The sequence below is a fragment of the Pongo pygmaeus genome, chromosome Y (genome assembly GCF_028885625.2).
Source record: "Pongo pygmaeus isolate AG05252 chromosome Y, NHGRI_mPonPyg2-v2.0_pri, whole genome shotgun sequence".
Taxonomy (NCBI): Eukaryota; Metazoa; Chordata; class Mammalia; order Primates; family Hominidae; genus Pongo; species Pongo pygmaeus.
The window spans coordinates 48,467,161-48,489,867 of record NC_072397.2 but is presented as its reverse complement, the minus strand read 5'-3'; positions in this window follow the sequence as shown (position 1 = coordinate 48,489,867).

Below are 22,707 nucleotides of genomic sequence, written 5' to 3'. Positions count from 1 at the left end.
CAGCTGAAATCTGGGGTTGTTTGGAGAGTAGCTGGGAGACACAAGAGTCTCCCCGAGAGCTGGTTGTGAGCTGCTGGGTGATGGCAGTAAGAACATGTGGTATATTATTGATGAACCTGGTGACTCTAAAGAATCCCCAGAGGAGGACACGGGAGAGCCCAAAGGCTTCATTGATTGCCCATCACGGTGAGGAAAGGGAAATGGGAGCTTGTGGGATTCTGGTGATGACAGAGGTGAGTGTGGTGAAGCCCTAGGGGATGGTGAATGGTAGCTCCGGATCCCTGGTGAGGAGCTTCCTCTTAAGTCTGAGTTTCTGAGAGGGGAGAGGGAGAAGCTGGGTGAGGCTAGCATGGATCTTGGGGAGTCCGGGCTGGGGGACCGTTCATAAGAAGAGCCAGACAAGACCCTACTGTTCTTAGGTGCAGACATGACTAGGAAACCTGTAGCTCCCAGGGACCCCTACCAATTTTCTAACCCGCAGAATGAACGAGTGTGTGTGTGTGTGTGTGTGTGTGTGTGTGTGTGTGTGTGTGTGTGTGTGTTGTGAGGTATGTGCTCCTCAAGAAAATGGAAATAAACCAACCAATGAGACAGACAGACAGACAGACAGACAGGCAGAGATACACTTACCCAAGTGTTCTGTCCTGTCCTCTGAATCCGCTTCCAAGTCGCAAGACGCTGTAAGCTCCAAGTCCACGCAGAGCCCGCAAAACGCTCCGGCCGCTGCTCCGCTCTGCGAAGATCTGAGTACAGGCCCGCCAGGGTGGGTTTAAATAGCCTCGGGCGCAGCCTAGCAGCGGAAAGGGCGGAGCTTCGCTCCTCCTTGCCATCAGTCACCCCCAACTTTCCCAGGCTACACCTCCTAGGAAACTCTTCTCCTGATTTGATTTCACGCGCCACATTTGGGACAATCTAAGAACTTACAAGTTTTCTTGGCCAAATATATTAGGAATTAAATGCACTGAAACACTGAAAACCAACAAGTGGTTCTGTGGTTCTCACCTTGTGGTTTTGACACCAGCAGCGTCCTTTCAACCCTCAAACCCCGGAGATCCACAGATCTGTGTTGTAACAAGCCCTCCCCGTGACCCTGATGCATGGCAGTTGAAGAATTACCCGTGGAAGCGAAAAGACCTTGAAGAAAACGTGGAGATATCCCTTGTATAAACATTCCTTTGCTCTGGAACCACGTAGAGACTTGGGAGCCAGTTGGGTGGAGCATTCGTTGGATGAGGGTGCTCGGGTTAGGAACATCAAGGTGTGGCTCCGGATAATTCAATCACCTAATTAAGTTTCCAGCTATGCTAATCTCTTTTAAAATTCCGTTCATGTAAATTCCCTTACTCAGACTGAGAATGGGAAAGCCTCAACCCCAATTTCCAGGGAGGGTTGAGAGCCTCAGGTTGAGTTGCTCACCAATAGCCTATGGTTTAACCCATCGTGCCTATAGAATGAGGTCTCCATAAAAACCCGAAAGGACTGGGTTTAGAGGGCTTCTGGATAACACTTCCAGGAAGGTAGTGCGCCCCTCCCCACATGCCGGGCCCAAGGTCTTTTTTCTGAATTTTTGGCAACATCCGCTATAATAACATGGTAAATGTAAGTGTTTCCCTGCGTGCTGTGAACTCTTCCAGCAAATTAATGCAACTAAAACTGCGAGTGGTGGAAACCCGATTTATAGCCAGTTGCTAAGAAGCAGAGGTAAAACAACGCTGGGCTTCCCATTGTTATTAGAGTGGGAGGCCAGTCTTGCGGGACTAAGCCCTTTGGAATCTAATGCTGTGTCCCGGTAGATAGCGTCATCCTTGAATTACAAGACACACATAGGTTGAGAATAACTTTTCTAGTCATTTGCTGTATGTCTTATTTACAATATGTAACCAAATTCTTTATCCTGACCTTATGGCACCTGGGTTGAGAACCATGATTTGAACCAAAGTGGGTCCGTCACATTCTGAGTTTGAAACTTTAGTTTGCCGCTAGCCTTTTGTTATTGTTTTCCGTTTCGTTTCGTTTCGTTTCTAAGTTCTGGGGTATATGTGCAGGATGTGCAGATTTGTTACAAAGGTAAACGTGTGCCATGGTGGTTTGCTGCACCTGTCAACCCATCACCTAGTTATTAAGCCCGGCATGCATTAGCTGTTTTTCCTAATGCTCTGCCTCCCGACAGGCCCCAGTGTGTGTTGTTCCCCTTCCTGTGTCCATGTGATCTCATTTTTCAGCTCCCATGATAAGTGAGAATATGGTGTTTGGTTTTCTTTTCCGGATTACTTTGCTGAGGATAATGACTTCACATCACAAGTGCTTCTTTTTTATTTTAGAAAATCGTATTTTATTGAATAAGATTTATTCGCAGAAAAATAAGCTTTAATCTACAATGAATGCCAGACTCTACAGCAGAAAGTAATTTTCTCAGCTTTCCGCACACAAAGGTTCCTACTAAGTGAAAAAAGCCATAAAATTTCATTCACAAATGGACTAGTCTGTCTCAAAACATTTCACATAATCATTCACCGTGCTAATACAATTAGATCAGATATTCAGTCATTTTAAAGTATCCCTCTAATAACTGTTTTTTAAAATGCTATCAAAATCCACTCCCCAACAGTCTGCCACTGTTAATGGTGTACAGCATTATTGAATACAATGGAATTGATGAAGCCCATATCCACGGACAAAACGTGACTTATGATGGTTTGATATATGATTTTTCAACTTTGTGATGGGTATATTGGGATATTAGATGAGTTTTTGAGTTACACAGCGATTTTGAGTATGTGACCCTGTACTCCAGAAATGGCTGTATAAAGAAAAACAGGCGTACCTAATTAAAATATACTTAGTGACTTGGGAAAAACCAATAGAGGTTTACAATTGATGGAGAATCATCAATGAGAGACAGCGGTAAATAGTAACAATAACACAACTTTCCGGAAACTGCCGAGGATTTCCCCAAAAAAACGCAGAATGTAGGATGCAGCTAAGGCCTAGGAAGCAGAGAGGGCAGAAGGTGTAAGAGAGAAATAGGAGGGAGGAAGGAAGGAAGGAAGGAAGGAAGGAGAGAAGGAAGGAAGGAGAAAACACCCGGTGTTACTAAAACCAAAAAGAAAGAAAATGGTTTCCCACTGTGGGTATGGCTACAATGTGGATGAATGTTGAAAATATTGTGCTAAGTGTAAAGTCAGTCACAAAAGCTCACATATTGTGCAATTGTGTTTATATGAAATGCCCACAATATGGAAATCTATGGATATGGGGTTGATCGCTCTATGTAGTTGTTACCTAGGGCTGAGGGTCAGGGAGAGGGTTTGAGAGAGAATGAGGAGTGACCAATGTTTACAGGGTTTTTCTCTGGTCGGTGGTGATAAAATGTTCTAAAATGGATTGCGAATTAAAATGGAATGTGCACAACCAGAAATACAGTATAAGCCACTCAATTCATGACTTTTAATGGGGGAATCTTATGTGGCACACTCTCATTGAGACCACGGCAGACAGAGTGAAAGAGGAAAAACGTGAGTAAATATCTGAAACGGAGGCAGAAACAGGGAGAATGAATAGCCCTGTGAACGGAAGAGAGAGAGAAAAGGGGAAATGGCCTTATGTACAAATGACAGATCTGCAAGTGGGGCTCACATCAACAGTGTCACTGCCAGGGAGGAGGGTCATGCTAGCCATGTCACCGGTAGTGTCGCCCGCAGGGACGCCGACATGCTGGAGGCTCGTGTCCGCATGGGCCCTGGCAGCCACGTGGGCCAGCAGGAGGGTCCCGCTGCACAGCTGTGGGGTGAGGATAGCCTGGGTGGTGATATCGGCCAATACAGGGGCCTCTTCTGCTGGCAAGAGTGTGACAGTAGCAAGTAGATGGACAGGCCTGTGTGTGAGGACGGAATGCAGGAGAGGCTCTTCTGCGGCTGGGTGTGGGGCCCGCACCAGAAATGTGGAGAAATGGCCAGGTAACTGCGTCATGTTGGCTAGTAGATTGGCCAGGGCTTCGAAGTGAAGGACAATAACGGGGAGTAGCTGTCAGGCCCTGGGAGTGTCTGAGTGTAAGTGGAGATGGGTTTGGGGTCACTGCGGGATAGGTGGGAGCCATCCCTGTATAGATACAGGTCATAGGGAGATCGTCTCGTGAGGCCTGTGAGTGTCTAGGGTTCTCCTGGGTGCCTGGGGCTGACTGCGGCAGAAATCTGGGGAAGGCTGGAGAGAAGCTGGGAGACGCAGGAGAGTCCCTGAGGGCTGGGAGTGAAGAGGTGAAGGAAATGGGGGAGGGATGCAGTAAGGTCCGTGAGTCTGCAGGTGATTCCTGGCTGTGTGAAGGTGACTCCAGGTGAAATCGGGAGATGGTTGGAGAGTAGCTGAGAGAGACAGAAGAGTCCCTGAGGGCTGGAGGTGACAACATGAGCGAGAATGGGGAGTAAGTCAGTGAAATTGGTGAGTTTGGTGTTGTGTCCTGGGTGCCTGGAACCGACTCCAGCTGGAATCCAGAGAACTTTTGAGAGTAGCTGAAAGAGACACAAGAGTCCCTGTGGGCTGAGGGCAAAGACCTGAGAGAGACCAGGGAGGATCTCAGTGAGGTCTGTGAGTCTGTAGGTGACTCCGGAATGCAGGAGGCTGACTCCCGCTGGAATCTGGGCGTGGCAGGAGAGTAGCTGGGACAGACAGGGGAGTCCCAGGGGGCTGGGGGTGAAGACATGAGAGAGACCGGGGAGTAACTCAGTGAAACTGGGGAGTGTGTAGGTGATCCCTGGGTGCCTGGAACTGACTCCCGCTGAAATCTGGGCGTGGCTGGAGAGTAGCGGGGACACACAGGAGAGTCCCTGAGGGCTGGGGGTGAAGACATGAGAGAGACCGGGGAGTAACTCAGTGAAACTGGTGAGTTTGGTGATGACTCCGGGGTGCCTGGAACTGATTCCGGCTGACATCTGGGCGTGGCTGGAGAGTAGCTGGGACAGGCAGGAGAGTCCCTGAGGGGTGGTGAAGACATGAGAGAGACTGGAGAGTAATTGAGTGAAACTGGTGAGTTTGGTGGTGATTCCGGGGTGCCTGGAACTGACTCCCGCTGAAATGTGGGCGTGGTTTGAGAGTAGTTGGGACCCACAGGAGAGTCCCCTAGGGCTGGTGAAGACATGAGGGAGACTGGGGAGTAATTGAGTGAAATTGGTGAGTTTGGTGGTGATTCCGGGGTGCCTGGAAGTGACTCCCGCTGAAATGTGGGCGTGGTTGGAGAGTAGCTGGGACAGGCAGGAGAGTCCCTGAGGGATGGTGAAGACATGAGAGAGACTGGGGAGTAACGCAGTGAAATGGGTGAGTTTGGTGGTGATTTCTGGGTGCCTGCAACTGACTCTCGCTGAAATGTGGGCGTGGTTGGAGAGTAGCTGGGACAGACAGGATAGTCCCTGAGGGTTGGGGATAAAGACGTGCTAGAGACTGGGGAGTAACTCAGTGAAAGTGGTGAGCTTGCTGGTGATCCCTGGGTTGCTGGAACTGACTCCCGCTGAAATGTGGGCGTGGTTGGATAGTAGTTGAGAGAGACAGGAGGGTCCGTAAGGGCTGGGGGTGAAGACGTGAGAGAGACTGGCGAGGATCTCACTGAAGTCTGTGAGTTTGTAGGTGCTTCTGGGGTGTGGGAGACCGACTCCCGCTGAAATCTGGGCGTAGTTGGAGAGTAGCTGGGACAGACAGGAGAGTCATTGACGGCTGGGGGTGAGCTGCTGGATGATGGCAGTAGGAACATATGGTATATTATTGATGAATGAGGTGACTGTGAAGAATCTCCGGAGGAGGACACGGGAGAGCACAATGGCAAGAGTGACTGTCCTGCTTGGTTAGGAAAGGGAAATGTAACGTTGTGAAATTCTGTTGATGATGGATGTGAGAGTGGTGAAGCCCTGCGGGATGATGTAGAGTACTTCCACATCCCTGGTGGGGAGCTGACCCGTGGGTCTGAGTTTCTGGGAGGGGAGAGGGAGAAGCTGGGTGAGGCGGGCATGAATCCTGAGGCGTCAGGGATGGGGGACCGCTCACAATCTCCCGAAACCTGTGAGTCTCTGGGGGACTCCTGGGTGCATGGGGCTGACTCCCGCAGAAACCTGGGGATGGCTGGAGAGCAAGTGGGAGACACGGGGGAGTCCCTGAGGCCTGGGGTTGAAGAGATGAAAGACATAGGGGAGGAGCACCGTGAGGCCCGTGAGTTTGTAGGTGATTCCTGGGTGTGGGGGGCTGACTCCAGCTGAAATCTGGGGTTGTTTGGAGAGTAGCTGGGAGACACAAGAGTCTCCCCGAGAGCTGGTTGTGAGCTGCTGGGTGATGGCAGTAAGAACATGTGGTATATTATTGATGAACCTGGTGACTCTAAAGAATCCCCAGAGGAGGACACGGGAGAGCCCAAAGGCTTCATTGATTGCCCATCACGGTGAGGAAAGGGAAATGGGAGCTTGTGGGATTCTGGTGATGACAGAGGTGAGTGTGGTGAAGCCCTAGGGGATGGTGAATGGTAGCTCCGGATCCCTGGTGAGGAGCTTCCTCTTAAGTCTGAGTTTCTGAGAGGGGAGAGGGAGAAGCTGGGTGAGGCTAGCATGGATCTTGGGGAGTCCGGGCTGGGGGACCGTTCATAAGAAGAGCCAGACAAGACCCTACTGTTCTTAGGTGCAGACATGACTAGGAAACCTGTAGCTCCCAGGGACCCCTACCAATTTTCTAACCCGCAGAATGAACGAGTGTGTGTGTGTGTGTGTGTGTGTGTGTGTGTGTGTGTTGTGAGGTATGTGCTCCTCAAGAAAATGGAAATAAACCAACCAATGAGACAGACAGACAGACAGACAGACAGGCAGAGATACACTTACCCAAGTGTTCTGTCCTGTCCTCTGAATCCGCTTCCAAGTCGCAAGACGCTGTAAGCTCCAAGTCCACGCAGAGCCTGCAAAACGCTCCGGCCGCTGCTCCGCTCTGCGAAGATCTGAGTACAGGCCCGCCAGGGTGGGTTTAAATAGCCTCGGGCGCAGCCTAGCAGCGGAAAGGGCGGAGCTTCGCTCCTCCTTGCCATCAGTCACCCCCAACTTTCCCAGGCTACACCTCCTAGGAAACTCTTCTCCTGATTTGATTTCACGCGCCACATTTGGGACAATCTAAGAACTTACAAGTTTTCTTGGCCAAATATATTAGGAATTAAATGCACTGAAACACTGAAAACCAACAAGTGGTTCTGTGGTTCTCACCTTGTGGTTTTGACACCAGCAGCGTCCTTTCAACCCTCAAACCCCGGAGATCCACAGATCTGTGTTGTAACAAGCCCTCCCCGTGACCCTGATGCATGGCAGTTGAAGAATTACCCGTGGAAGCGAAAAGACTTTGAAGAAAACGTGGAGATATCCCTTGTATAAACATTCCTTTGCTCTGGAACCACGTAGAGACTTGGGAGCCAGTTGGGTGGAGCATTCGTTGGATGAGGGTGCTCGGGTTAGGAACATCAAGGTGTGGCTCCGGATAATTCAATCACCTAATTAAGTTTCCAGCTATGCTAATCTCTTTTAAAATTCCGTTCATGTAAATTCCCTTACTCAGACTGAGAATGGGAAAGCCTCAACCCCAATTTCCAGGGAGGGTTGAGAGCCTCAGGTTGAGTTGCTCACCAATAGCCTATGGTTTAACCCATCGTGCCTATAGAATGAGGTCTCCATAAAAACCCGAAAGGACTGGGTTTAGAGGGCTTCTGGATAACACTTCCAGGAAGGTAGTGCGCCCCTCCCCACATGCCGGGCCCAAAGTCTTTTTTCTGAATTTTTGGCAACATCCGCTATAATAACATGGTAAATGTAAGTGTTTCCCTGCGTGCTGTGAACTCTTCCAGCAAATTAATGCAACTAAAACTGCGAGTGGTGGAAACCCGATTTATAGCCAGTTGCTAAGAAGCAGAGGTAAAACAACGCTGGGCTTCCCATTGTTATTAGAGTGGGAGGCCAGTCTTGCGGGACTGAGCCCTTTGGAATCTAATGCTGTGTCCCGGTAGATAGCGTCATCCTTGAATTACAAGACACACATAGGTTGAGAATAACTTTTCTAGTCATTTGCTGTATGTCTTATTTACAATATGTAACCAAATTCTTTATCCTGACCTTATGGCACCTGGGTTGAGAACCATGATTTGAACCAAAGTGGGTCCGTCACATTCTGAGTTTGAAACTTTAGTTTGCCGCTAGCCTTTTGTTATTGTTTTTCCGTTTCGTTTCGTTTCGTTTCTAAGTTCTGGGGTATATGTGAAGGATGTGCAGATTTGTTGTTACAAAGGTAAACGTGTGCCATGGTGGTTTGCTGCACCTGTCAACCCATCACCTAGTTATTAAGCCCGGCATGCATTAGCTGTTTTTCCTAATGCTCTGCCTCCCGACAGGCCCCAGTGTGTGTTGTTCCCCTTCCTGTGTCCATGTGATCTCATTTTTCAGCTCCCATGATAAGTGAGAATATGGTGTTTGGTTTTCTTTTCCGGATTACTTTGCTGAGGATAATGACTTCACATCACAAGTGCTTCTTTTTTATTTTAGAAAATCGTATTTTATTGAATAAGATTTATTCGCAGAAAAATAAGCTTTAATCTACAATGAATGCCAGACTCTACAGCAGAAAGTAATTTTCTCAGCTTTCCGCACACAAAGGTTCCTACTAAGTGAAAAAAGCCATAAAATTTCATTCACAAATGGACTAGTCTGTCTCAAAACATTTCACATAATCATTCACCGTGCTAATACAATTAGATCAGATATTCAGTCATTTTAAAGTATCCCTCTAATAACTGTTTTTTAAAATGCTATCAAAATCCACTCCCCAACAGTCTGCCACTGTTAATGGTGTACAGCATTATTGAATACAATGGAATTGATGAAGCCCATATCCACGGACAAACCGTGACTTATGATGGTTTGGTATATGATTTTTCAACTTTGTGATGGGTATAGTGGGATATTAGATGAGTTTTTGAGTTACACAGCGATTTTGAGTATGTGACCCTGTACTCCAGAAATGGCTGTATAAAGAAAAACAGGCGTACCTAATTAAAATATACTTAGTGACTTGGGAAATACCAATAGAGGTTTACAATTGATGGAGAATCATCAATGAGAGACAGCGGTAAATAGTAACAATAACACAATTTTCCGGAAACTGCCGAGGATTTCCCCAAAAAAACGCAGAATGTAGGATGCAGCTAAGGCCTAGGAAGCAGAGAGGGCAGAAGGTGTAAGAGAGAAATAGGAGGGAGGAAGGAAGGAAGGAAGGAAGGAAGCAGAGAAGGAAGGAAGGAGAAAACACCCAGTGTTACTAAAACCAAAAAGAAAGAAAATGGTTTCCCACTGTGGGTATGGCTACAATGTGGATGAATGTTGAAAATATTGTGCTAAGTGTAAAGTCAGTCACAAAAGCTCACATATTGTGCAATTGTGTTTATATGAAATGCCCACAATATGGAAATCTATGGATATGGGGTTGATCGCTCTATGTAGTTGTTACCTAGGGCTGAGGGTCAGGGAGAGGGTTTGAGAGAGAATGAGGAGTGACCAATGTTTACAGGGTTTTTCTCTGGTCGGTGGTGATAAAATGTTCTAAAATGGATTGCGAATTAAAATGGAATGTGCACAACCAGAAATACAGTATAAGCCACTCAATTCATGACTTTTAATGGGGGAATCTTATGTGGCACACTCTCATCGAGACCACGGCAGACAGAGTGAAAGAGGAAAAAGGTGAGTAAATATCTGAAACGGAGGCAGAAACAGAGAGAATGAATAGCCCTGTGAACGGAAGAGAGAGAGAAAAGGGGAAATGGCCTTATGTACAAATGACAGATCTGCAAGTGGGGCTCACATCAACAGTGTCACTGCCAGGGAGGAGGGTCATGCTAGCCATGTCACCGGTAGTGTCGCCCGCAGGGACGCCGACATGCTGGAGGTTCGTGTCCGCATGGGCTCTGGCAGCCACGTGGGCCAGCAGGAGGGTCCCGCTGCACAGCTGTGGGGTGAGGATAGCCTGGGTGGTGATATCGGCCAATACAGGGGCCTCTTCTGCTGGCAAGAGTGTGACAGTAGCAAGTAGATGGACAGGCCTGTGTGTGAGGACAGAATGCAGGAGAGGCTCTTCTGCGGCTGGGTGTGGGGCCCGCACCAGAAATGTGGAGAAATGGCCAGGTAACTGCGTCATGTTGGCTAGTAGATTGGCCAGGGCTTCGAAGTGAAGGACAATAACGGGGAGTAGCTGTCAGGCCCTGGGAGTGTCTGAGTGTAAGTGGAGATGGGTTTGGGGTCACTGCGGGATAGGTGGGAGCCATCCCTGTATAGATACAGGTCATAGGGAGATCGTCTCGTGAGGCCTGTGAGTGTCTAGGGTTCTCCTGGGTGCCTGGGGCTGACTGCGGCAGAAATCTGGGGGAGGCTGGAGAGAAGCTGGGAGACGCAGGAGAGTCCCTGAAGGCTGGGAGTGAAGAGGTGAAGGAAATGGGGGAGGGATGCAGTAAGGTCCGTGAGTCTGCAGGTGATTCCTGGGTGTGGGAAGGTGACTCCAGGTGAAATCGGGAGATGGTTGGAGAGTAGCTGAGAGAGACAGAAGAGTCCCTGAGGGCTGGAGGTGACAACATGAGCGAGAATGGGGAGTAAGTCAGTGAAATTGGTGAGTTTGGTGTTGTGTCCTGGGTGCCTGGAACCGACTCCAGCTGGAATCCAGAGAACTTTTGAGAGTAGCTGAAAGAGACACAAGAGTCCCTGTGGGCTGAGGGCAAAGACCTGAGAGAGACCAGGGAGGATCTCAGTGAGGTCTGTGAGTCTGTAGGTGACTCCGGAATGCAGGAGGCTGACTCCCGCTGGAATCTGGGCGTGGCAGGAGAGTAGCTGGGACAGACAGGGGAGTCCCAGGGGGCTGGGGGTGAAGACATGAGAGAGACCGGGGAGTAACTCAGTGAAACTGGGGAGTGTGTAGGTGATCCCTGGGTGCCTGGAACTGACTCCCGCTGAAATCTGGGCGTGGCTGGAGAGTAGCGGGGACACACAGGAGAGTCCCTGAGGGCTGGGGGTGAAGACATGAGAGAGACCGGGGAGTAACTCAGTGAAACTGGTGAGTTTGGTGATGACTCCGGGGTGCCTGGAACTGATTCCGGCTGACATCTGGGCGTGGCTGGAGAGTAGCTGGGACAGGCAGGAGAGTCCCTGAGGGGTGGTGAAGACATGAGAGAGACTGGAGAGTAATTGAGTGAAACTGGTGAGTTTGGTGGTGATTCCGGGGTGCCTGGAACTGACTCCCGCTGAAATGTGGGCGTGGTTTGAGAGTAGTTGGGACCCACAGGAGAGTCCCCTAGGGCTGGTGAAGACATGAGGGAGACTGGGGAGTAATTGAGTGAAATTGGTGAGTTTGGTGGTGATTCCGGGGTGCCTGGAAGTGACTCCCGCTGAAATGTGGGCGTGGTTGGAGAGTAGCTGGGACAGGCAGGAGAGTCCCTGAGGGATGGTGAAGACATGAGAGAGACTGGGGAGTAACGCAGTGAAATGGGTGAGTTTGGTGGTGATTTCTGGGTGCCTGCAACTGACTCTCGCTGAAATGTGGGCGTGGTTGGAGAGTAGCTGGGACAGACAGGATAGTCCCTGAGGGTTGGGGATAAAGACGTGCTAGAGACTGGGGAGTAACTCAGTGAAAGTGGTGAGCTTGCTGGTGATCCCTGGGTTGCTGGAACTGACTCCCGCTGAAATGTGGGCGTGGTTGGATAGTAGTTGAGATAGACAGGAGGGTCCGTAAGGGCTGGGGGTGAAGACGTGAGAGAGACTGGCGAGGATCTCACTGAAGTCTGTGAGTTTGTAGGTGCTTCTGGGGTGTGGGAGACCGACTCCCGCTGAAATCTGGGCGTAGTTGGAGAGTAGCTGGGACAGACAGGAGAGTCATTGACGGCTGGGGGTGAGCTGCTGGATGATGGCAGTAGGAACATATGGTATATTATTGATGAATGAGGTGACTGTGAAGAATCTCCGGAGGAGGACACGGGAGAGCACAATGACAAGAGTGACTGTCCTGCTTGGTTAGGAAAGGGAAATGTAACGTTGTGAAATTCTGTTGATGATGGATGTGAGAGTGGTGAAGCCCTGCGGGATGATGTAGAGTACTTCCACATCCCTGGTGGGGAGCTGACCCTTGGGTCTGAGTTTCTGGGAGGGGAGAGGGAGAAGCTGGGTGAGGCGGGCATGAATCCTGAGGCGTCAGGGATGGGGGACCGCTCACAATCTCCCGAAACCTGTGAGTCTCTGGGGGACTCCTGGGTGCATGGGGCTGACTCCCGCAGAAACCTGGGGATGGCTGGAGAGCAAGTGGGAGACACGGGGGAGTCCCTGAGGCCTGGGGTTGAAGAGATGAAAGACATAGGGGAGGAGCACCGTGAGGCCCGTGAGTTTGTAGGCGATTCCTGGGTGTGGGGGGCTGACTCCAGCTGAAATCTGGGGTTGTTTGGAGAGTAGCTGGGAGACACAAGAGTCTCCCCGAGAGCTGGTTGTGAGCTGCTGGGTGATGGCAGTAAGAACATGTGGTATATTATTGATGAACCTGGTGACTCTAAAGAATCCCCAGAGGAGGACACGGGAGAGCCCAAAGGCTTCATTGATTGCCCATCACGGTGAGGAAAGGGAAATGGGAGCTTGTGGGATTCTGGTGATGACAGAGGTGAGTGTGGTGAAGCCCTAGGGGATGGTGAATGGTAGCTCCGGATCCCTGGTGAGGAGCTTCCTCTTAAGTCTGAGTTTCTGAGAGGGGAGAGGGAGAAGCTGGGTGAGGCTAGCATGGATCTTGGGGAGTCCGGGCTGGGGGACCGTTCATAAGAAGAGCCAGACAAGACCCTACTGTTCTTAGGTGCAGACATGACTAGGAAACCTGTAGCTCCCAGGGACCCCTACCAATTTTCTAACCCGCAGAATGAACGAGTGTGTGTGTGTGTGTGTGTGTGTGTGTGTGTGTGTGTGTGTGTGTGTGTGTTGTGAGGTATGTGCTCCTCAAGAAAATGGAAATAAACCAACCAATGAGACAGACAGACAGACAGACAGACAGGCAGAGATACACTTACCCAAGTGTTCTGTCCTGTCCTCTGAATCCGCTTCCAAGTCGCAAGACGCTGTAAGCTCCAAGTCCACGCAGAGCCCGCAAAACGCTCCGGCCGCTGCTCCGCTCTGCGAAGATCTGAGTACAGGCCCGCCAGGGTGGGTTTAAATAGCCTCGGGCGCAGCCTAGCAGCGGAAAGGGCGGAGCTTCGCTCCTCCTTGCCATCAGTCACCCCCAACTTTCCCAGGCTACACCTCCTAGGAAACTCTTCTCCTGATTTGATTTCACGCGCCACATTTGGGACAATCTAAGAACTTACAAGTTTTCTTGGCCAAATATATTAGGAATTAAATGCACTGAAACACTGAAAACCAACAAGTGGTTCTGTGGTTCTCACCTTGTGGTTTTGACACCAGCAGCGTCCTTTCAACCCTCAAACCCCGGAGATCCACAGATCTGTGTTGTAACAAGCCCTCCCCGTGACCCTGATGCATGGCAGTTGAAGAATTACCCGTGGAAGCGAAAAGACCTTGAAGAAAACGTGGAGATATCCCTTGTATAAACATTCCTTTGCTCTGGAACCACGTAGAGACTTGGGAGCCAGTTGGGTGGAGCATTCGTTGGATGAGGGTGCTCGGGTTAGGAACATCAAGGTGTGGCTCCGGATAATTCAATCACCTAATTAAGTTTCCAGCTATGCTAATCTCTTTTAAAATTCCGTTCATGTAAATTCCCTTACTCAGACTGAGAATGGGAAAGCCTCAACCCCAATTTCCAGGGAGGGTTGAGAGCCTCAGGTTGAGTTGCTCACCAATAGCCTATGGTTTAACCCATCGTGCCTATAGAATGAGGTCTCCATAAAAACCCGAAAGGACTGGGTTTAGAGGGCTTCTGGATAACACTTCCAGGAAGGTAGTGCGCCCCTCCCCACATGCCGGGCCCAAGGTCTTTTTTCTGAATTTTTGGCAACATCCGCTATAATAACATGGTAAATGTAAGTGTTTCCCTGCGTGCTGTGAACTCTTCCAGCAAATTAATGCAACTAAAACTGCGAGTGGTGGAAACCCGATTTATAGCCAGTTGCTAAGAAGCAGAGGTAAAACAACGCTGGGCTTCCCATTGTTATTAGAGTGGGAGGCCAGTCTTGCGGGACTAAGCCCTTTGGAATCTAATGCTGTGTCCCGGTAGATAGCGTCATCCTTGAATTACAAGACACACATAGGTTGAGAATAACTTTTCTAGTCATTTGCTGTATGTCTTATTTACAATATGTAACCAAATTCTTTATCCTGACCTTATGGCACCTGGGTTGAGAACCATGATTTGAACCAAAGTGGGTCCGTCACATTCTGAGTTTGAAACTTTAGTTTGCCGCTAGCCTTTTGTTATTGTTTTCCGTTTCGTTTCGTTTCGTTTCTAAGTTCTGGGGTATATGTGCAGGATGTGCAGATTTGTTACAAAGGTAAACGTGTGCCATGGTGGTTTGCTGCACCTGTCAACCCATCACCTAGTTATTAAGCCCGGCATGCATTAGCTGTTTTTCCTAATGCTCTGCCTCCCGACAGGCCCCAGTGTGTGTTGTTCCCCTTCCTGTGTCCATGTGATCTCATTTTTCAGCTCCCATGATAAGTGAGAATATGGTGTTTGGTTTTCTTTTCCGGATTACTTTGCTGAGGATAATGACTTCACATCACAAGTGCTTCTTTTTTATTTTAGAAAATCGTATTTTATTGAATAAGATTTATTCGCAGAAAAATAAGCTTTAATCTACAATGAATGCCAGACTCTACAGCAGAAAGTAATTTTCTCAGCTTTCCGCACACAAAGGTTCCTACTAAGTGAAAAAAGCCATAAAATTTCATTCACAAATGGACTAGTCTGTCTCAAAACATTTCACATAATCATTCACCGTGCTAATACAATTAGATCAGATATTCAGTCATTTTAAAGTATCCCTCTAATAACTGTTTTTTAAAATGCTATCAAAATCCACTCCCCAACAGTCTGCCACTGTTAATGGTGTACAGCATTATTGAATACAATGGAATTGATGAAGCCCATATCCACGGACAAAACGTGACTTATGATGGTTTGATATATGATTTTTCAACTTTGTGATGGGTATATTGGGATATTAGATGAGTTTTTGAGTTACACAGCGATTTTGAGTATGTGACCCTGTACTCCAGAAATGGCTGTATAAAGAAAAACAGGCGTACCTAATTAAAATATACTTAGTGACTTGGGAAAAACCAATAGAGGTTTACAATTGATGGAGAATCATCAATGAGAGACAGCGGTAAATAGTAACAATAACACAACTTTCCGGAAACTGCCGAGGATTTCCCCAAAAAAACGCAGAATGTAGGATGCAGCTAAGGCCTAGGAAGCAGAGAGGGCAGAAGGTGTAAGAGAGAAATAGGAGGGAGGAAGGAAGGAAGGAAGGAAGGAAGGAGAGAAGGAAGGAAGGAGAAAACACCCGGTGTTACTAAAACCAAAAAGAAAGAAAATGGTTTCCCACTGTGGGTATGGCTACAATGTGGATGAATGTTGAAAATATTGTGCTAAGTGTAAAGTCAGTCACAAAAGCTCACATATTGTGCAATTGTGTTTATATGAAATGCCCACAATATGGAAATCTATGGATATGGGGTTGATCGCTCTATGTAGTTGTTACCTAGGGCTGAGGGTCAGGGAGAGGGTTTGAGAGAGAATGAGGAGTGACCAATGTTTACAGGGTTTTTCTCTGGTCGGTGGTGATAAAATGTTCTAAAATGGATTGCGAATTAAAATGGAATGTGCACAACCAGAAATACAGTATAAGCCACTCAATTCATGACTTTTAATGGGGGAATCTTATGTGGCACACTCTCATTGAGACCACGGCAGACAGAGTGAAAGAGGAAAAACGTGAGTAAATATCTGAAACGGAGGCAGAAACAGGGAGAATGAATAGCCCTGTGAACGGAAGAGAGAGAGAAAAGGGGAAATGGCCTTATGTACAAATGACAGATCTGCAAGTGGGGCTCACATCAACAGTGTCACTGCCAGGGAGGAGGGTCATGCTAGCCATGTCACCGGTAGTGTCGCCCGCAGGGACGCCGACATGCTGGAGGCTCGTGTCCGCATGGGCCCTGGCAGCCACGTGGGCCAGCAGGAGGGTCCCGCTGCACAGCTGTGGGGTGAGGATAGCCTGGGTGGTGATATCGGCCAATACAGGGGCCTCTTCTGCTGGCAAGAGTGTGACAGTAGCAAGTAGATGGACAGGCCTGTGTGTGAGGACGGAATGCAGGAGAGGCTCTTCTGCGGCTGGGTGTGGGGCCCGCACCAGAAATGTGGAGAAATGGCCAGGTAACTGCGTCATGTTGGCTAGTAGATTGGCCAGGGCTTCGAAGTGAAGGACAATAACGGGGAGTAGCTGTCAGGCCCTGGGAGTGTCTGAGTGTAAGTGGAGATGGGTTTGGGGTCACTGCGGGATAGGTGGGAGCCATCCCTGTATAGATACAGGTCATAGGGAGATCGTCTCGTGAGGCCTGTGAGTGTCTAGGGTTCTCCTGGGTGCCTGGGGCTGACTGCGGCAGAAATCTGGGGAAGGCTGGAGAGAAGCTGGGAGACGCAGGAGAGTCCCTGAGGGCTGGGAGTGAAGAGGTGAAGGAAATGGGGGAGGGATGCAGTAAGGTCCGTGAGTCTGCAGGTGATTCCTGGCTGTGTGAAGGTGACTCCAGGTGAAATCGGGAGATGGTTGGAGAGTAGCTGAGAGAGACAGAAGAGTCCCTGAGGGCTGGAGGTGACAACATGAGCGAGAATGGGGAGTAAGTCAGTGAAATTGGTGAGTTTGGTGTTGTGTCCTGGGTGCCTGGAACCGACTCCAGCTGGAATCCAGAGAACTTTTGAGAGTAGCTGAAAGAGACACAAGAGTCCCTGTGGGCTGAGGGCAAAGACCTGAGAGAGACCAGGGAGGATCTCAGTGAGGTCTGTGAGTCTGTAGGTGACTCCGGAATGCAGGAGGCTGACTCCCGCTGGAATCTGGGCGTGGCAGGAGAGTAGCTGGGACAGACAGGGGAGTCCCAGGGGGCTGGGGGTGAAGACATGAGAGAGACCGGGGAGTAACTCAGTGAAACTGGGGAGTGTGTAGGTGATCCCTGGGTGCCTGGAACTGACTCCCGCTGAAATCTGGGCGTGGCTGGAGAGTAGCGGGGACACACAGGAGAGTCCCTGAGGGCTGGGGGTGAAGACATGAGAGAGACCGGGGAGTAACTCAGTGAAACTGGTGAGTTTGGTGATGACTCCGGGGTGCCTGGAACTGATTCCGGCTGACATCTGGGCGTGGCTGGAGAGTAGCTGGGACAGGCAGGAGAGTCCCTGAGGGGTGGTGAAGACATGAGAGAGACTGGAGAGTAATTGAGTGAAACTGGTGAGTTTGGTGGTGATTCCGGGGTGCCTGGAACTGACTCCCGCTGAAATGTGGGCGTGGTTTGAGAGTAGTTGGGACCCACAGGAGAGTCCCCTAGGGCTGGTGAAGACATGAGGGAGACTGGGGAGTAATTGAGTGAAATTGGTGAGTTTGGTGGTGATTCCGGGGTGCCTGGAAGTGACTCCCGCTGAAATGTGGGCGTGGTTGGAGAGTAGCTGGGACAGGCAGGAGAGTCCCTGAGGGATGGTGAAGACATGAGAGAGACTGGGGAGTAACGCAGTGAAATGGGTGAGTTTGGTGGTGATTTCTGGGTGCCTGCAACTGACTCTCGCTGAAATGTGGGCGTGGTTGGAGAGTAGCTGGGACAGACAGGATAGTCCCTGAGGGTTGGGGATAAAGACGTGCTAGAGACTGGGGAGTAACTCAGTGAAAGTGGTGAGCTTGCTGGTGATCCCTGGGTTGCTGGAACTGACTCCCGCTGAAATGTGGGCGTGGTTGGATAGTAGTTGAGAGAGACAGGAGGGTCCGTAAGGGCTGGGGGTGAAGACGTGAGAGAGACTGGCGAGGATCTCACTGAAGTCTGTGAGTTTGTAGGTGCTTCTGGGGTGTGGGAGACCGACTCCCGCTGAAATCTGGGCGTAGTTGGAGAGTAGCTGGGACAGACAGGAGAGTCATTGACGGCTGGGGGTGAGCTGCTGGATGATGGCAGTAGGAACATATGGTATATTATTGATGAATGAGGTGACTGTGAAGAATCTCCGGAGGAGGACACGGGAGAGCACAATGGCAAGAGTGACTGTCCTGCTTGGTTAGGAAAGGGAAATGTAACGTTGTGAAATTCTGTTGATGATGGATGTGAGAGTGGTGAAGCCCTGCGGGATGATGTAGAGTACTTCCACATCCCTGGTGGGGAGCTGACCCGTGGGTCTGAGTTTCTGGGAGGGGAGAGGGAGAAGCTGGGTGAGGCGGGCATGAATCCTGAGGCGTCAGGGATGGGGGACCGCTCACAATCTCCCGAAACCTGTGAGTCTCTGGGGGACTCCTGGGTGCATGGGGCTGACTCCCGCAGAAACCTGGGGATGGCTGGAGAGCAAGTGGGAGACACGGGGGAGTCCCTGAGGCCTGGGGTTGAAGAGATGAAAGACATAGGGGAGGAGCACCGTGAGGCCCGTGAGTTTGTAGGTGATTCCTGGGTGTGGGGGGCTGACTCCAGCTGAAATCTGGGGTTGTTTGGAGAGTAGCTGGGAGACACAAGAGTCTCCCCGAGAGCTGGTTGTGAGCTGCTGGGTGATGGCAGTAAGAACATGTGGTATATTATTGATGAACCTGGTGACTCTAAAGAATCCCCAGAGGAGGACACGGGAGAGCCCAAAGGCTTCATTGATTGCCCATCACGGTGAGGAAAGGGAAATGGGAGCTTGTGGGATTCTGGTGATGACAGAGGTGAGTGTGGTGAAGCCCTAGGGGATGGTGAATGGTAGCTCCGGATCCCTGGTGAGGAGCTTCCTCTTAAGTCTGAGTTTCTGAGAGGGGAGAGGGAGAAGCTGGGTGAGGCTAGCATGGATCTTGGGGAGTCCGGGCTGGGGGACCGTTCATAAGAAGAGCCAGACAAGACCCTACTGTTCTTAGGTGCAGACATGACTAGGAAACCTGTAGCTCCCAGGGACCCCTACCAATTTTCTAACCCGCAGAATGAACGAGTGTGTGTGTGTGTGTGTGTGTGTGTGTGTGTGTGTGTTGTGAGGTATGTGCTCCTCAAGAAAATGGAAATAAACCAACCAATGAGACAGACAGACAGACAGACAGACAGGCAGAGATACACTTACCCAAGTGTTCTGTCCTGTCCTCTGAATCCGCTTCCAAGTCGCAAGACGCTGTAAGCTCCAAGTCCACGCAGAGCCTGCAAAACGCTCCGGCCGCTGCTCCGCTCTGCGAAGATCTGAGTACAGGCCCGCCAGGGTGGGTTTAAATAGCCTCGGGCGCAGCCTAGCAGCGGAAAGGGCGGAGCTTCGCTCCTCCTTGCCATCAGTCACCCCCAACTTTCCCAGGCTACACCTCCTAGGAAACTCTTCTCCTGATTTGATTTCACGCGCCACATTTGGGACAATCTAAGAACTTACAAGTTTTCTTGGCCAAATATATTAGGAATTAAATGCACTGAAACACTGAAAACCAACAAGTGGTTCTGTGGTTCTCACCTTGTGGTTTTGACACCAGCAGCGTCCTTTCAACCCTCAAACCCCGGAGATCCACAGATCTGTGTTGTAACAAGCCCTCCCCGTGACCCTGATGCATGGCAGTTGAAGAATTACCCGTGGAAGCGAAAAGACTTTGAAGAAAACGTGGAGATATCCCTTGTATAAACATTCCTTTGCTCTGGAACCACGTAGAGACTTGGGAGCCAGTTGGGTGGAGCATTCGTTGGATGAGGGTGCTCGGGTTAGGAACATCAAGGTGTGGCTCCGGATAATTCAATCACCTAATTAAGTTTCCAGCTATGCTAATCTCTTTTAAAATTCCGTTCATGTAAATTCCCTTACTCAGACTGAGAATGGGAAAGCCTCAACCCCAATTTCCAGGGAGGGTTGAGAGCCTCAGGTTGAGTTGCTCACCAATAGCCTATGGTTTAACCCATCGTGCCTATAGAATGAGGTCTCCATAAAAACCCGAAAGGACTGGGTTTAGAGGGCTTCTGGATAACACTTCCAGGAAGGTAGTGCGCCCCTCCCCACATGCCGGGCCCAAAGTCTTTTTTCTGAATTTTTGGCAACATCCGCTATAATAACATGGTAAATGTAAGTGTTTCCCTGCGTGCTGTGAACTCTTCCAGCAAATTAATGCAACTAAAACTGCGAGTGGTGGAAACCCGATTTATAGCCAGTTGCTAAGAAGCAGAGGTAAAACAACGCTGGGCTTCCCATTGTTATTAGAGTGGGAGGCCAGTCTTGCGGGACTGAGCCCTTTGGAATCTAATGCTGTGTCCCGGTAGATAGCGTCATCCTTGAATTACAAGACACACATAGGTTGAGAATAACTTTTCTAGTCATTTGCTGTATGTCTTATTTACAATATGTAACCAAATTCTTTATCCTGACCTTATGGCACCTGGGTTGAGAACCATGATTTGAACCAAAGTGGGTCCGTCACATTCTGAGTTTGAAACTTTAGTTTGCCGCTAGCCTTTTGTTATTGTTTTTCCGTTTCGTTTCGTTTCGTTTCTAAGTTCTGGGGTATATGTGAAGGATGTGCAGATTTGTTGTTACAAAGGTAAACGTGTGCCATGGTGGTTTGCTGCACCTGTCAACCCATCACCTAGTTATTAAGCCCGGCATGCATTAGCTGTTTTTCCTAATGCTCTGCCTCCCGACAGGCCCCAGTGTGTGTTGTTCCCCTTCCTGTGTCCATGTGATCTCATTTTTCAGCTCCCATGATAAGTGAGAATATGGTGTTTGGTTTTCTTTTCCGGATTACTTTGCTGAGGATAATGACTTCACATCACAAGTGCTTCTTTTTTATTTTAGAAAATCGTATTTTATTGAATAAGATTTATTCGCAGAAAAATAAGCTTTAATCTACAATGAATGCCAGACTCTACAGCAGAAAGTAATTTTCTCAGCTTTCCGCACACAAAGGTTCCTACTAAGTGAAAAAAGCCATAAAATTTCATTCACAAATGGACTAGTCTGTCTCAAAACATTTCACATAATCATTCACCGTGCTAATACAATTAGATCAGATATTCAGTCATTTTAAAGTATCCCTCTAATAACTGTTTTTTAAAATGCTATCAAAATCCACTCCCCAACAGTCTGCCACTGTTAATGGTGTACAGCATTATTGAATACAATGGAATTGATGAAGCCCATATCCACGGACAAACCGTGACTTATGATGGTTTGGTATATGATTTTTCAACTTTGTGATGGGTATAGTGGGATATTAGATGAGTTTTTGAGTTACACAGCGATTTTGAGTATGTGACCCTGTACTCCAGAAATGGCTGTATAAAGAAAAACAGGCGTACCTAATTAAAATATACTTAGTGACTTGGGAAATACCAATAGAGGTTTACAATTGATGGAGAATCATCAATGAGAGACAGCGGTAAATAGTAACAATAACACAATTTTCCGGAAACTGCCGAGGATTTCCCCAAAAAAACGCAGAATGTAGGATGCAGCTAAGGCCTAGGAAGCAGAGAGGGCAGAAGGTGTAAGAGAGAAATAGGAGGGAGGAAGGAAGGAAGGAAGGAAGGAAGGAGAGAAGGAAGGAAGGAGAAAACACCCAGTGTTACTAAAACCAAAAAGAAAGAAAATGGTTTCCCACTGTGGGTATGGCTACAATGTGGATGAATGTTGAAAATATTGTGCTAAGTGTAAAGTCAGTCACAAAAGCTCACATATTGTGCAATTGTGTTTATATGAAATGCCCACAATATGGAAATCTATGGATATGGGGTTGATCGCTCTATGTAGTTGTTACCTAGGGCTGAGGGTCAGGGAGAGGGTTTGAGAGAGAATGAGGAGTGACCAATGTTTACAGGGTTTTTCTCTGGTCGGTGGTGATAAAATGTTCTAAAATGGATTGCGAATTAAAATGGAATGTGCACAACCAGAAATACAGTATAAGCCACTCAATTCATGACTTTTAATGGGGGAATCTTATGTGGCACACTCTCATCGAGACCACGGCAGACAGAGTGAAAGAGGAAAAAGGTGAGTAAATATCTGAAACGGAGGCAGAAACAGAGAGAATGAATAGCCCTGTGAACGGAAGAGAGAGAGAAAAGGGGAAATGGCCTTATGTACAAATGACAGATCTGCAAGTGGGGCTCACATCAACAGTGTCACTGCCAGGGAGGAGGGTCATGCTAGCCATGTCACCGGTAGTGTCGCCCGCAGGGACGCCGACATGCTGGAGGTTCGTGTCCGCATGGGCTCTGGCAGCCACGTGGGCCAGCAGGAGGGTCCCGCTGCACAGCTGTGGGGTGAGGATAGCCTGGGTGGTGATATCGGCCAATACAGGGGCCTCTTCTGCTGGCAAGAGTGTGACAGTAGCAAGTAGATGGACAGGCCTGTGTGTGAGGACAGAATGCAGGAGAGGCTCTTCTGCGGCTGGGTGTGGGGCCCGCACCAGAAATGTGGAGAAATGGCCAGGTAACTGCGTCATGTTGGCTAGTAGATTGGCCAGGGCTTCGAAGTGAAGGACAATAACGGGGAGTAGCTGTCAGGCCCTGGGAG